General features: G+C 39.0%; 1 non-coding gene across 1 annotated transcript; it reads left to right on the top strand.

Annotated features, from left to right (window-relative positions):
* The first annotated feature begins 10,048 nt into the window (after positions 1–10,048).
* Positions 10,049–10,154, top strand: LOC118485178. Its single transcript, XR_004875483.1, has one exon. It is a non-coding gene; the product is annotated as a small nucleolar RNA R71 (small nucleolar RNA).
* Positions 10,155–12,872: the final 2,718 nt, after the last annotated feature.

Below are 12,872 nucleotides of genomic sequence, written 5' to 3'. Positions count from 1 at the left end.
CCGATTAAGTTGTTTACCCAATGTTTCCCTTCCAAATGTTTACCAGTTGTCCCAAACCACCGGGACGCATGCTTGAGAAAAGTGCAGTGAACTCACCTGGGGTTGCTCGGTAAGATTATCTACGAGTCTACCAGTTAATCAAGTACGCCCTAAAGAAGTTACCGATATCAGTCATTTTTACGTACATATGAACCATAGTTCTTATATTCAAGTAATTCACGTACTCATTGATCACATAAAACACATTCATGGTACATGTAACGCACGCCCGTAATTCAAAGCATGACAGTTATACATTCCTCTAGAGCCACCGAGCATTTGCTTAACATGTAATCTCTCAAACATGCCACATAAATACACACATAATTTACTAGTATTCACCTCAAGCCCAGTTGTTAAACATGTGTGGCCCAACGGTTTAAATGGGTTCATTACAAGTGTTCTCTACAATATCATGTCTCAATACCTATTTAATAATTTAACTCCTTAGACACTTACCCATGTGGTCCGGTTGCAATCTGTGGCCCAATCAACACACAGGCCCAAGTTATGAATGAAAACCAATTAATAGATCTGATATGGGCGAAGGTGTGGGCTTGGCTGATGACCCGAAGTCATGCAGCCCAGCCATGTTCGAAAGAATTTAAGCAGGCCTTCCTCCACTCTTCGGCCCCCATGTTTCAAATATTTTCAGCCAACCAATTGCAACAGTTTACAACTCTAAATAAATTTCCTACTTTCCATGACTTATTATATATTTCTTGTGCATCATCAAAGTATCATAATAACCATTCGAACTGTTATACCTTTAACATTAGATCACAGCTCATACATCATACAGTTCAACCAATATCAATAAAGTTTAGCGTTAACATCAGCATTTAACTAATCAGTCGCACACTAAACCAAGAATTATGTAACTGTAATATATCGTTACGCATTACCGACTAATATTTCTAGCAGATTTCATGTATTAAATCCTCATACACAGTATCAAGCTTTGCTCATTATAATTCAAATCCCATACCCTACCAACTTATGTACGACAATCGTTCTAACATCATACATCCGAGGTGCATCAGTTTATGCATGGATCCCGAAACTTTCATACAGTCACAACATGTCACATAGCAACTACGATTAGATTCATGCACATCCATCTATACGAACAATCAGATATCACATCCTACAATCCCTAGTTCCAACTCACAGTCATGAACATGTTTCGCACATAAACACACTACACGAACTACGTATACTCACAACACTTTCATGTAACAAAACTAACTCTTGCAACACATTACATCGAGGTGGAAACGAAACCGAGACAGCAAACCGAGGCGAAACCGAGACAACGGAACTTTAATAAGAGGATACGAAGTACGCTTACCGTTTGCGGTGGCCTTGGGTGGTTGTTCCGTCGTCGACAGGCGTCGGAGAAGATGGCGGTGTAAGATCGGTTCGGCTGCCGTTTACGTGTGTGTTTTAGGGTTTGTGTGGGGAGGGACGATGGGATGGGTGATTATTTATTAAATATAATTGTTTAATTTCCTAATTTTCATTAGCATCCCTCAACTATTAACAATATTCAAATTGCTCTCAAATTATCCCAAGTGTTGTCATTTTCATTATAATTGTTATTATTAATATATATATAGATATATATATATATAAACAAACATGATCGCCAATCGTGAAAGAAAATAACGCGGACGGGTGTTTTGAGTTCAGCTGGGATCAGACAGAGTAAGGAAATGGTGTTTACCCGAAAGTGCGGGTTGTCACAGTTACCGCATGTATTACGTGACTTAATGAATGCTTGTTTGTTATGTTTACACATGAAATGCTGTCTACCTGCCTTAGCGATGATAGTACTATAGTTTGGACTCAGCACCCGCTCATGCGGGGGTTGTTAAGGACAATTACTTGCATGGATTACAGTGGTGATCATGTATTGCGAACTGCCTTGGGCAGTCAACCCGTAGTCATTGGTATCGATAGATCCATGTCGATAATTAACATGCTTCGTTTTCCTCTGTGTACGTGCTGGTTATGCGTAACTATTTCGAACTCTATATGCTATTATCAAACTTGTATGCTCGCCTTTACACTATGTGTATTGACTTTATTTTAACGTATGTAACAGGTAATTAGGACGCTTATCTACTAGGAAAGCGAGGCTAGAATAAGCTTCTAGAGGCCAACAAATAGTTGTCTGTAGATCTGAAATCAAGAGTCTCTAGAAGCAGATAAACAATTGGGCAATTTTGTAAAATCTGAGTTGTCGGAATAGAACTATTTGCCTAGATTTTGTCTGTAATAATTTGTTTACCTTTTGAGACATGGTATGGGACATGTTACTTTAAATTGATTGGTAATGATAATTGTTATGGAAACTTCTGGACAATCTGTTTCGCTCAGTGCCATGCTCCGATGATTCCGCCATCGGTTGGGGTGTGACATTTATAGCCTGCACAGAAGCCCGGACACGGCCCTGTGTCCATTGGGCACGGCCCCGTGTCCACCCATCTTCTCTTTCTTCATTGATTGCAGTTTGTCTGCATTAGTTGACCACGCCCCCGTGTACGCTGGGCCCGACCCCGTGTGCAGAAGCGTATCTGTACTATCAAGATTTTCCTAGATTATACGAATCTTAGAGTTGACCACGGCCCCGTGTCCACTGGGCACGCCCCCGTGGTAGATGATAGAAGCTTCTATAACTTTGTCTTTTCTGCAGACACTTGGGCACGCCCCCGTGCTCATTGAGCACGGGGCGTGTTCAGTATTCTGTTATCTTGTTTTTGCTTGGGAAGATGTTGTCGGGGGGTCGGGCATGCCACGTTTGTTCCTTTTCTTGTATTTATGTTAGATTTAGCTGCCTTTTTGCTTCTTTTGTTCATTTGAGCTCATTTAATCCTGAAAATATAAAAGGAAGACAAAAACACACTTTTTCCAACATTAGAACTAAAAAAGGGTTAGTTTTATGCCACATTTGATGTAATTTATATTTTGCATTTTGCGCACATCAAATACCCCCACACTTGAATCTTTGCTTGTCCTCAAGCAAAACTCTTTATAATGTGGCTTTACACTCCCAAATGGAACGGGTAGAAGAGAAGGTTTTTGGGCTTGTCATAGAGTGTCGGGATTTCCAAGATTTTTTTATTAAGTCTTATTTTTATTTATTTACATTCCTATTCGTCATGATTTATTTAAAACATTACATAAGATAAATTACTTATTAGGGCATAACATGCCTTTTTAAAATTCCATTTATATACAAGTTCACATACCTCACGGGGGATCACTCAACACTCGGCCAAAGGTGTATTTTAGTGAAACACTCGAGAGCGGCATGGAACTTACTTCTACCATAAGCTTGCCAAGCAATCAATCCTCCTCCTTTTTAACTATATACCTTTGTAAATATCAAGAGGACTTTTGGGGTGAAGGGTTAGGCTTGGGTTAAAGGTAGGTGGTTGGGTTAGTGGTTAGTAGAAAAGGGCGAAAGGCGTAAAAAGCGTCGGTTTTTGTAAGACTTTTTATTTTTGTAACTTTTTATTTTGATGAAGCAATTCTTCAAACAAAGTTCTTTTTTGATAAACTTGTTTGTTTATTTCTTTTGGCTTCGTCATCATTTTTTTTATAAGGAAGTCATAAGAAAAGCCGAGCTTTGTTACTAAAATAAAGGGTTTACAATGAAAAAGGGTTTTAGGTGGGTAAAAGGGTGTTTGATTTGGGTTAAGAAATGAAAAGGTTTAGGCTCAAAGGGGTTAACTAGGGGGATTTTGGGTAGGTGGTAAAAAAAGAAAAATAATGGTGTAGAAATAAAAGGGTTAGTCCTAATGCCTCCATCATTTACTTACTCGGGTTTAAGTTGGTAAGGACCGGGAATGTATCATCGTGGCAAGTTCTATTGTTGCAAGAACCAAGCGGCTATTCACACAAGAAACGAAAAATGAGCATTTTGTTTAAAGATGTATATTTGTGTGCTCAATAAAGGCTCAAAACTCACTTTTTGTGGGAATGGGTTTTTATGTGATCAAGTATATATAATCAAATTTTAAATAGGTTTGTCATGCCGTTTCATAATTTTCTTATGTTGGTTCTTTTTATCACGACGTTATCGGTTGTAAATTTGTAAAAATATAACCTTTTTTAGAACTTGAAATTCCCAAATTAAACCTAGACAAGTAAAAAAGAAAAACAAAAATTTTTGAAAAAATTTGGGGTGATTAGCGGTTCCAATAGAGTTTTGTTTAAGGCTTGTAATTAGGACTTGCAAGATTCAAGGTTTTAGCATCCCCCCCCCCCCAAACTTAAATTACACATTGTACTCAATGTGTCACAAAAATAAGTTTTTAGGTTGATTGAATGTGCAAAAAGATGTGAAAAAGTAAAAATTTATATTACTGGGCGTCTGGACACGGCCCCTTGGTGTCAGGGCACGACCCCGTGTTCAGATCGCCAGTAACAGAAACTAGTAAAAAGAAACAAAAGCCTGGGCACGGGGGCGTGTTCAGCGAGCACGCCCCGTGTCCAGTTACCTGAGCTGGGCATTTTCTGCAGATGGTTGAGCACGGGGCGTGTTGGCTGAGCACGACCCCGTGTTGAACTTGCTGTAATGAAGAAAGAATTGTCGGGTGGCCCTGTTTTTGTGCATGGGGCGCTAGTTCAAGTTTCCCTTTGTATCCTTCACCATCCCGAGTGTGTTTTATTCCTGAAAATTAAAACTAAACTACAAAACATAAAAAAATTAATCTAAACTAAGCTAAGGATAGTTCCGCAGAATGCCTCTGTGGTGCCACGTTTATAAGGGTCCTTGGCTAGACCCAAAGCCTGGTCATATGTTACCCAAGTGGGATGTTTTGCATCCCATGTTGCACCGTCGGAGAGCATTATCCAAACTCGAGTCTATGACCTTCATGTAATTGACCGGGTTGTCATCTTCTACTCTCTTTCCAACTCCAAACTTCATTTCCTTGTCCTTGATCCTCGATGTTAGTGTTCCACCATTCATGTCTACCACTGCTTGGGCCGTAGCTAGGAATGGCCTTCCTAAGATGAGTGGTACTTCGGTATCTTCCTCCATATCTAGTATGACAAAGTCGGCCGGGAAGACAAATTCGCCGAATTTGACCAATAGATTTTCAGCGACACCTTGTGGATGTTTGACGGACCTAACGGCGAGTTGGATGCTTATTTTTGTAGGGCTTGTTTTCCCTAGGCCGAGTCGGTTGAACATTGATGCAGGCATGAGGTTGATGCTAGCCCCGAGGTCGGCTAATGCATTGCGAATGGGGGATTCCCCAATCGAACAAGGAATTGTGAAGCTTCCAGGGTCAATCTTCTTTTACGGGAGTTTGTTGAGTAGCAAGGCGCAGCATTCTTCGCCTAAATTAACTAATTGCAATGATTCAATTTTCCTTTTATGAGTGAGGAAGTCCCTCATAAATTTTGAATATTTAGGCATTTGAGTTAGGACTTCGATAAATGGAATATTAACATGCAATTGTTTTAGCAAATTTTCGAATTTTGCGAATTGCTCATCGGTCTTTTGGCGAATTAACCGAACGGGGTACGGAACCGGAGGATTCTTGGTGGGCTCTTGATTTGGTGGAGAAGCCTTCTCTTGTTGGGTCGTGGGTGGAGTTGTGGGTTGGCTAGATTGGCTTCTTTCAGTTGGAGGTAACGGTGCCTCCTCGGGACCCATGGTACGGTTTCTCAATGTGATAAGATGTACTTGTGCCTTTGGGTTGGTTTCGGTATTACTTTGTAACGCGCCTTGTGGTCTCTCGGAGAAATTTTGAGCTAGTTGATTTAATTGTTTTTCAATGTTTTGAATACTAGCTTGTTGATTTCTAAAATTCGATTCCAATTGTTGAAATCGATCCGAGTTTTTCTTTTCGGTGTCGGAGATGAGGCGAGATACGGTATCTTCAAGCCTTTCTCGCCCCCTTGTTGTTAAGAGAAATTTTGTGACTCGTTTCTTGGTTGTTGAAAGTTTGTTCGTTGGTTTAGATTTTGTTGGTGTCACACCCCTAATTTCCACGTGTCACCGGTGGGCCCGGTGGGGAGTATAGTGACGTAGTTGGCATCATCATAGACAAACAACACAATATATAAATGCACAGCGGAAGCAAAGATAGATTCATTTCAACTTTAATAGAGTGTAATATCAAATATCACTAATAGTTGAAACGGATCCACAGGCGGATCAAAATAAAAATAAGATATTGTTCAATAGATTTATTGTCATCCAAGCTTGCGAGACTTATTGTGGACGCTCTAGAAGACAGCCAACCTATTACGTGTAGTACCTGCACTTAACCTTTTGGGAAAAATACGTCAGTTTACACTGGTAAATACAATTTAACTGACTCATTTTGAAAAGGTTGAAAATTTATTTGAATGCTCAAGGCACAAAACATTTTTATAACTTGGGATAATTATTTATAATAATCTTGTGAACGAATTACATGTTACTTGTGCGTTCAGTAGCCCGGATCTTGTCCGGGTTAAAGATCAATAGACACACCACAATAATGAGTTATACACTGACAGGTGTACGCCTACACCTCGTGCTCTGGTCGTGGCCATCTCGTAAGATGATGCCAAGGATATCCGGGACATGGTCATAAATCCCCCAAAGGCTTAAAGTAAACAAGACTGTTTAAACGAGCCGATCAAATTATTTAATTAACCACCCAAGGATGTAAGATTTGATGCTCGATCAAGCGGTATTCTATATACCGTAACCCAAGCCCGTATAGGGAAAATAAGTTAAAAGTATTTACCTTGGTAAGTATAAATCACAACTAGCAAGTGAAGGTAGCTTTTACTGGTTCTTCTATTCTGGAACAAAGGTTTATATAACCTATTAGATTCCTAACGGATCTTTATTTAAGCCTAAGCTTAGACCGGTTTGTTTGAAGGACGATACGGTTCAAACGCACGATTAAGCGAAGACCGGATAGAACGTGATTTAGACCCGACAAGTTTGGATACTTGTATAATATGGGTATGCTAAATATATTCTGGATTTTGAGACAAAAACGATAATGTTTGACCCGTTTCGGTCAATTTATGCAAACTAGTTACATAAACCGAACCGAACGCTAAAAGAGCGTTACGGGTAACCATAAGAGTCATATGCAAGTTCCCTGAGATAATATGCTCTAAATATGTCATAATATCAGTAAGTTATGTTCTATTATGCCCCGAATGAATTTAAACTCAACTTATGCCTTATAAGGGCATTTTGGTCATTTAAAAGACTATAAAAGAGTTAAATTTGTAATCTGAGTTGTAGGTCTGATTCATACAGTAAAAATACTTAATTTAACATATTATAACAGTAGGGTATGACCCATATATGAAACTTATCATTTAAAATCAAACTATGCACCTTAGGGGTATTTTGGTAATTTCACAAGGGCTAAAAGTGTCAAAACTGGAAACCTGAGTTCAAAAACTTATACTTACTGTTATTTTACAAAAATATACTAAGAATATCAGTAGGTATCAACCTTATATGTTTAATATGGTTGTAGTGCATACTAGGCGTTAAAAACGCTTAAATAGGCGATTTAGAGCCGTTTCCGGATTTTCAAAAGAAAGCTGATATTTTTATATTTCCAGAATGCTCAAAATAATTTATTTAAAAAATGAAATCAGTGGAAAAAGGTTTGGGGTCAAGATTTATAAAACTCATTTTATGGCTTAAAAGGGTAAATTCGGTATTTACCGAATTAAACTTAGAGACCTATGATACGATCAGCCAAAAATTAAATAATAATCTTTAAAAATCCCAAAATATTATATAACATCAGTTGGTAAAATGTTTGGTGTCAAAAAGTGGGTTTAAATAGGCTATACGCTAATTACGCCGTTTACTTAACATAAAGCTTTCAAATTACGATATTGAGCGTAACTCTTAATCTAGACCTCCAACTGATATCAAATTTTAAGTGCAAGCTTATAAATCAGTAACAAACGTTTCTACTCTTTCACTTTTTCAAAAATCGCGTTTTATAGCAAAAAGGGCATAATAGTCAACTTTTAACATAAATCGGAAACATGCATATGCATCGGATGAGTATTAAACCAAGTTGTAAAATCTCAGAGAGTTGTACATATAAGGAATTGGTTCAAAATAAGCTCTAAGTCAGATCTCAAACATGCATGCACGGATCAGAATTGAGAGTCAAAGAAAAAGTCAATTTATGAGACTTTCGGTTCCGATCTGGGTTTAAACTGAAAATTGTCGAGTTGATCATGATGAAACATGTTCTTACATTAATTACAAAGTTATTTTGATGATCAAACAGGTTGCATGTGACCTACATTGCTATTTATGCTAAATTTTGCAAAAACACATTCTGTTGACTTTTTAAGAAAAGCTTTGACTCGACAATCATCATGCTTAGAGTGGGAATCTGAAAATACCCTTTTGAGGGTTTGTTACCTACATAAATACCAACTTGTAGGTACTTTCAATTCGAGAAATGACTGAGCCATTTTCGTTTAATCACAAAGTCAAACTAAATTTACGACGGATTGACTTTCGGTTAATAAACTAAGCTAGAACGAATTAGAGAAAGGTATGAACACTTACAAGAGTCCTAAATAAGCTTAGAGATCACTAGGAAGATGCCTTGATGTCCAGAAAGCTCCAGAGATGGTCTTGTGAATTTTTGTAATTGTAAGTGTTGAATGTTGCAAGCTTCAAGACCCCTTTTATGCAAACTTTGATCTCATTTGATGATGCCACATGAGTCTCTGATGTTGTAGGATGGTTACAAGTGCCCCTAAATGCATGTAATACCATTGGAGAGTCCCTAGTATCGATGCACAGCTGTTAAGCACCGGAACAGACCTGAAAACTGGCATCTGTGCGTTTTCTGTCGCTGGGCAGGTCATGCGGCCCGCTTAAGGGTGCTAGGCGGGCTGCCTGGCTTCTTCTGATCCACAAAAACTCTTTTAATGTTTGCGTTTTGGTCCTTTGTCCTTTGTTACGTGGTTTTGGCTATCTATCTTGCTCATTAGACCCTCAAACTTGACTTTTAAGGACCTTGGGACATTTACAAACATGGTAAAGTCCTTGGTTAACTTTGTGCTCACCCGAAAAGTCACGAAATTCAACGTTGACGCATTTAACCCTTCGTGCACGGTTTTGATCATAACTTTCTCATACGATAACGAAACTTCATGAAATTTTTACCACATATTCTAGTGAGTATATTTTATCATTACAAGGCTTCGGGTTTGCCAAAAGATCACTCAGAGGTATAAATTCAACATGTTGACACGTTTAGCCCCTGTAGTTTGTAATTCCTCACTTTCTTACATTTTCCGCTTCGTATGATCCATGATTTATCCGTTTGAGATTATAAACACCGTGTAGGGTTATTGTAGAGCCTATTTTTCCATTGTTGACACTTTGGACCCTTATAATTCCATAGTTTCACTGTTTGTCAACTTTAGTCCCTCTAAAGTATGTTTTCACATATCCAAAGCCTATGCCACGTGTCAATGCATTATTGGACGTAAATTTCCGAGGTGTTACAGTTGGTTACTACTATTGTCGGGTTCTCTCCAACCAAGGTTAGGGTGGTTACGCCATCCTTGGTTGTAGGTACCCGTTGGAGGACCCGACGACCTAGGTCTATTATCAATGTTGTTTACCGATTCTGTTTGATTATCTACTTCTTTCATACAACTCCAATTTTCATGTGGCCCACCACACCCCTCACAAGCCATAACCGAGGCCGTTTTTGCCATTTCTAGCTTTTTGATTTTTGAAGAAAGGGCCTCGATTTGAGCTTGTAAGGAAGTGCTTTCATCAACCTTATGGGCGCCCGGGGCAATAGATTTATTCCCTCGGGGATTGTGCCATTGAAAATTGGTTTGAGTAATTTCCTCAATTTGATTATATATTTCATTTGGGCAACGATTACCTAAAAGTCCCCCGGAGCTAGAGTCAAGTGTTTGTCTTGTGTGTGGCAACAACCCATTATAGAAAGTGGATACTTGTTGCCATACCGCAAGTCCGTGATGAGGGCACTTTCTTATAGCTCCTTGAACCTTTCCCAAGTTTCATATAAGGATTCCCCATCCTCTTGTGAATATGTATTAATTTCAGTCATTAATTTAGCCATTTTAGCAGGAGGGAATACTTAAATAGAAACTTTTGGGCTAGTTCATCCCAGGTGTTTACCGAGCCAACTATGAGGGTATTAAGCCAAGCCTTAGCTCGGTCCTTTAGTGAAAATGGAAACATTCGAAGGCGGATGGCGTCGTTTGATGCTCCATTGATCCGAAAGGTATCACATATTTCTAGGAAATTCGTAATATGTAGATGGGGATCCTCGTCCGCAAGCCCATGGAAGGTGTAACACCTCGAAATTTTGTGTCCAATAATGTGTTGACACGTGTCATGAGTTTACACGTGGTATTTAATACTAAATAAAGGACTAAAGTTGACAAACCTTGAAAGTATGTAAATTCGAGGGTTAAAAATGTCAACGAGGGATAAATATACTGTACAGTAACCCAAAATGATGCTCGTACCTTCAAACGAATGAATCATGGATCGTACAGAGCGAAATGTGGAAGAAAGTGAGAGATTACAAACTACAGGGGTTAAATGTGTCAACATGTTTAATCTATACCTCTGAATGACCCTTTGATAAACCCGAGACTTTGTAACAGTAAATTACGCTCACTAGAATATACGATATAAATTTCGCGAAGTTCCATTTTAAAACGAGAAAGTTATGATCAATTTCGTATGCGAGGGGTTAAAAGCGTCAACAATAAAAGTTAAGGCTTTTCGGATAGTAATTAAACTAACCGGGGACTTAACGGCGCGGGTAAAAGTCACGAGGCCCTTAATCGTAAATAAACGAGGCCCAAAACGCAAAGTTACCCCTTCGAAACCGAAAGGCCAGGGCAATAATGGCAAAAGATTTGAAAATCTTGGAAATCAAGCCTCAGGCGGGCCGCGTTAAAGATCTGAGTGATCTTACGCGGGCCGGGAGCCATGTGAAGATCTGGTTTCTGATAATAGGATCCAGGCGACCCGCGTAAAAGATAAGCTAACTCTTACGCGGGCCGCGTCAAGGTCCCAGATGCAGAATATGGGGACAGGAGCACTGTTTGCTGTTTTAACCGACTTAGAACGCCATAATAGCAGCATGGGCGCCCCCTAAACGACCCCTAGCACCCAGGGACACATGTTGATGATCTAGAAACACTTGTAGGCATGTGTGGCAATGATCTAAGGTGCCTAAACTAGTATAAAAGGGCCTTATGTTACAACATTGTTCTTCACATCTAAACCTGCTTTCTTGATCACTCCTGGAGCTCAAGAACACTCTTCTATCATCTCTGGTCGTGTACCAAGCTTCTGTAAGTATGCCTAACCCTTTATGGTTTAGTTTTTACATAGTTTTAGCTTAAAAGTCAATCCGTCGTAATTAACGATTGACTTTACGATAAATCACAAATGGTCCAGTGATTCGTCGAATCAAAGGTAGTTATATGTTGGTAATCATGTGGGCTTTAAACCCCTAAAAGGGCACCCTCTGATTCCCACTCTAACTAGTCCGAATGTCGAGTCAAACGTGCTTAGAAAAAGCCAACAGAATGCTATTTTGCGATTTTATGCATAATCAGTAATGTAGATGGCGTGTAACCTGTTTTAGAACTCATATAACATGATAATAAGTATATTAACTAGTCTAAGCTTGTTTGATCCGACCATTTACTGTTTTGACCCGGTTCGGAACCGAAAGTCGCAAAACTTTGACTTTTGCTTTGACTTCAGTTCTGACCCGTTATGGTATGATTTAGATATGCCTTAGGACTCTCTTAGGACCAGGTTACATGATGGTATAACCCTCTATGACCGGTTCGTTGTTTGTCCGAGTCTTTAGCACATTTCCGTTAAATGCTTAAAAGTTGACCGTAACGCCCTTTTCAATTTAAAAAAAGAATTTTGGACATGTGAAAGGACAATAACCTTATTTACATATTTCTAAACATGTCCCTAAAATTTCACGTCAATCCGAGGTCTAGAATAGGAGTTATGCTAAATAGCGCAATTACGGAAACTTTAGTAATTAAATGGCGCAATTAGCATAACGCCTATCTAAACCCAGATTTCGACACCAAACCTTTTACACACTGATGTAAAATAATATTTTGAGATTATTAAATATTTTTAATTACTTTTAACTTGCTCATAAGCTGCGGTTATGGCATCGGTTCGGTAAATACCGAATATACCCTTTTCGGACATAACTTGAGTTCTACAAGGTATTTTGACCCGATTCCAGTTGCTACTGATTTTAAATAATAAATAGAGTATTTTGGACTTTATAAACTGTTCGGGAAACTCAGATTCCCTGTAGAACGCGGAAACCCCTTTTATAATCTTTAAAATGATCGAAATACCCCTACGGGGCATATAATGGATTTAAACTCGTTACGGGCATTATGGAAGGTATCATACTGATACCACAACCTTTTTAAAGCATATTGACTTAGGAAACCTGTGTAGGACTCTTACGGTTACCCGTTACTCCTTTTGCGCGCACGGTTCGGCTTATGTAACTAGTTTACACAAACTAGCCGAAACGGGTCAAACCTTATCGTTTTGACCTCAAAATCCAGAGTGTGGTTATATTACCCATATAAAACAAGTCTTCAAACTTGTTGGGTCCAAACCACATTCCATTCCCGGTTTTCGCCTTTCACGCGATTAAACCGTAATTATCTTTTGAAACTGACCGGTCTAAGCTAAGGCTAAATTAAAGACCCATTAGGATTCTAATAGGTTGTTTAAACCTTCGTTCCAGAGTAGGAGA

Source organism: Helianthus annuus, chromosome 12 (genome assembly GCF_002127325.2).
Source record: "Helianthus annuus cultivar XRQ/B chromosome 12, HanXRQr2.0-SUNRISE, whole genome shotgun sequence".
Lineage (NCBI taxonomy): Eukaryota > Viridiplantae > Streptophyta > Magnoliopsida > Asterales > Asteraceae > Helianthus > Helianthus annuus.
The sequence above is the reverse complement of the archived record's forward strand: the minus strand, read 5'-3'. Positions and strand labels throughout refer to the sequence as shown.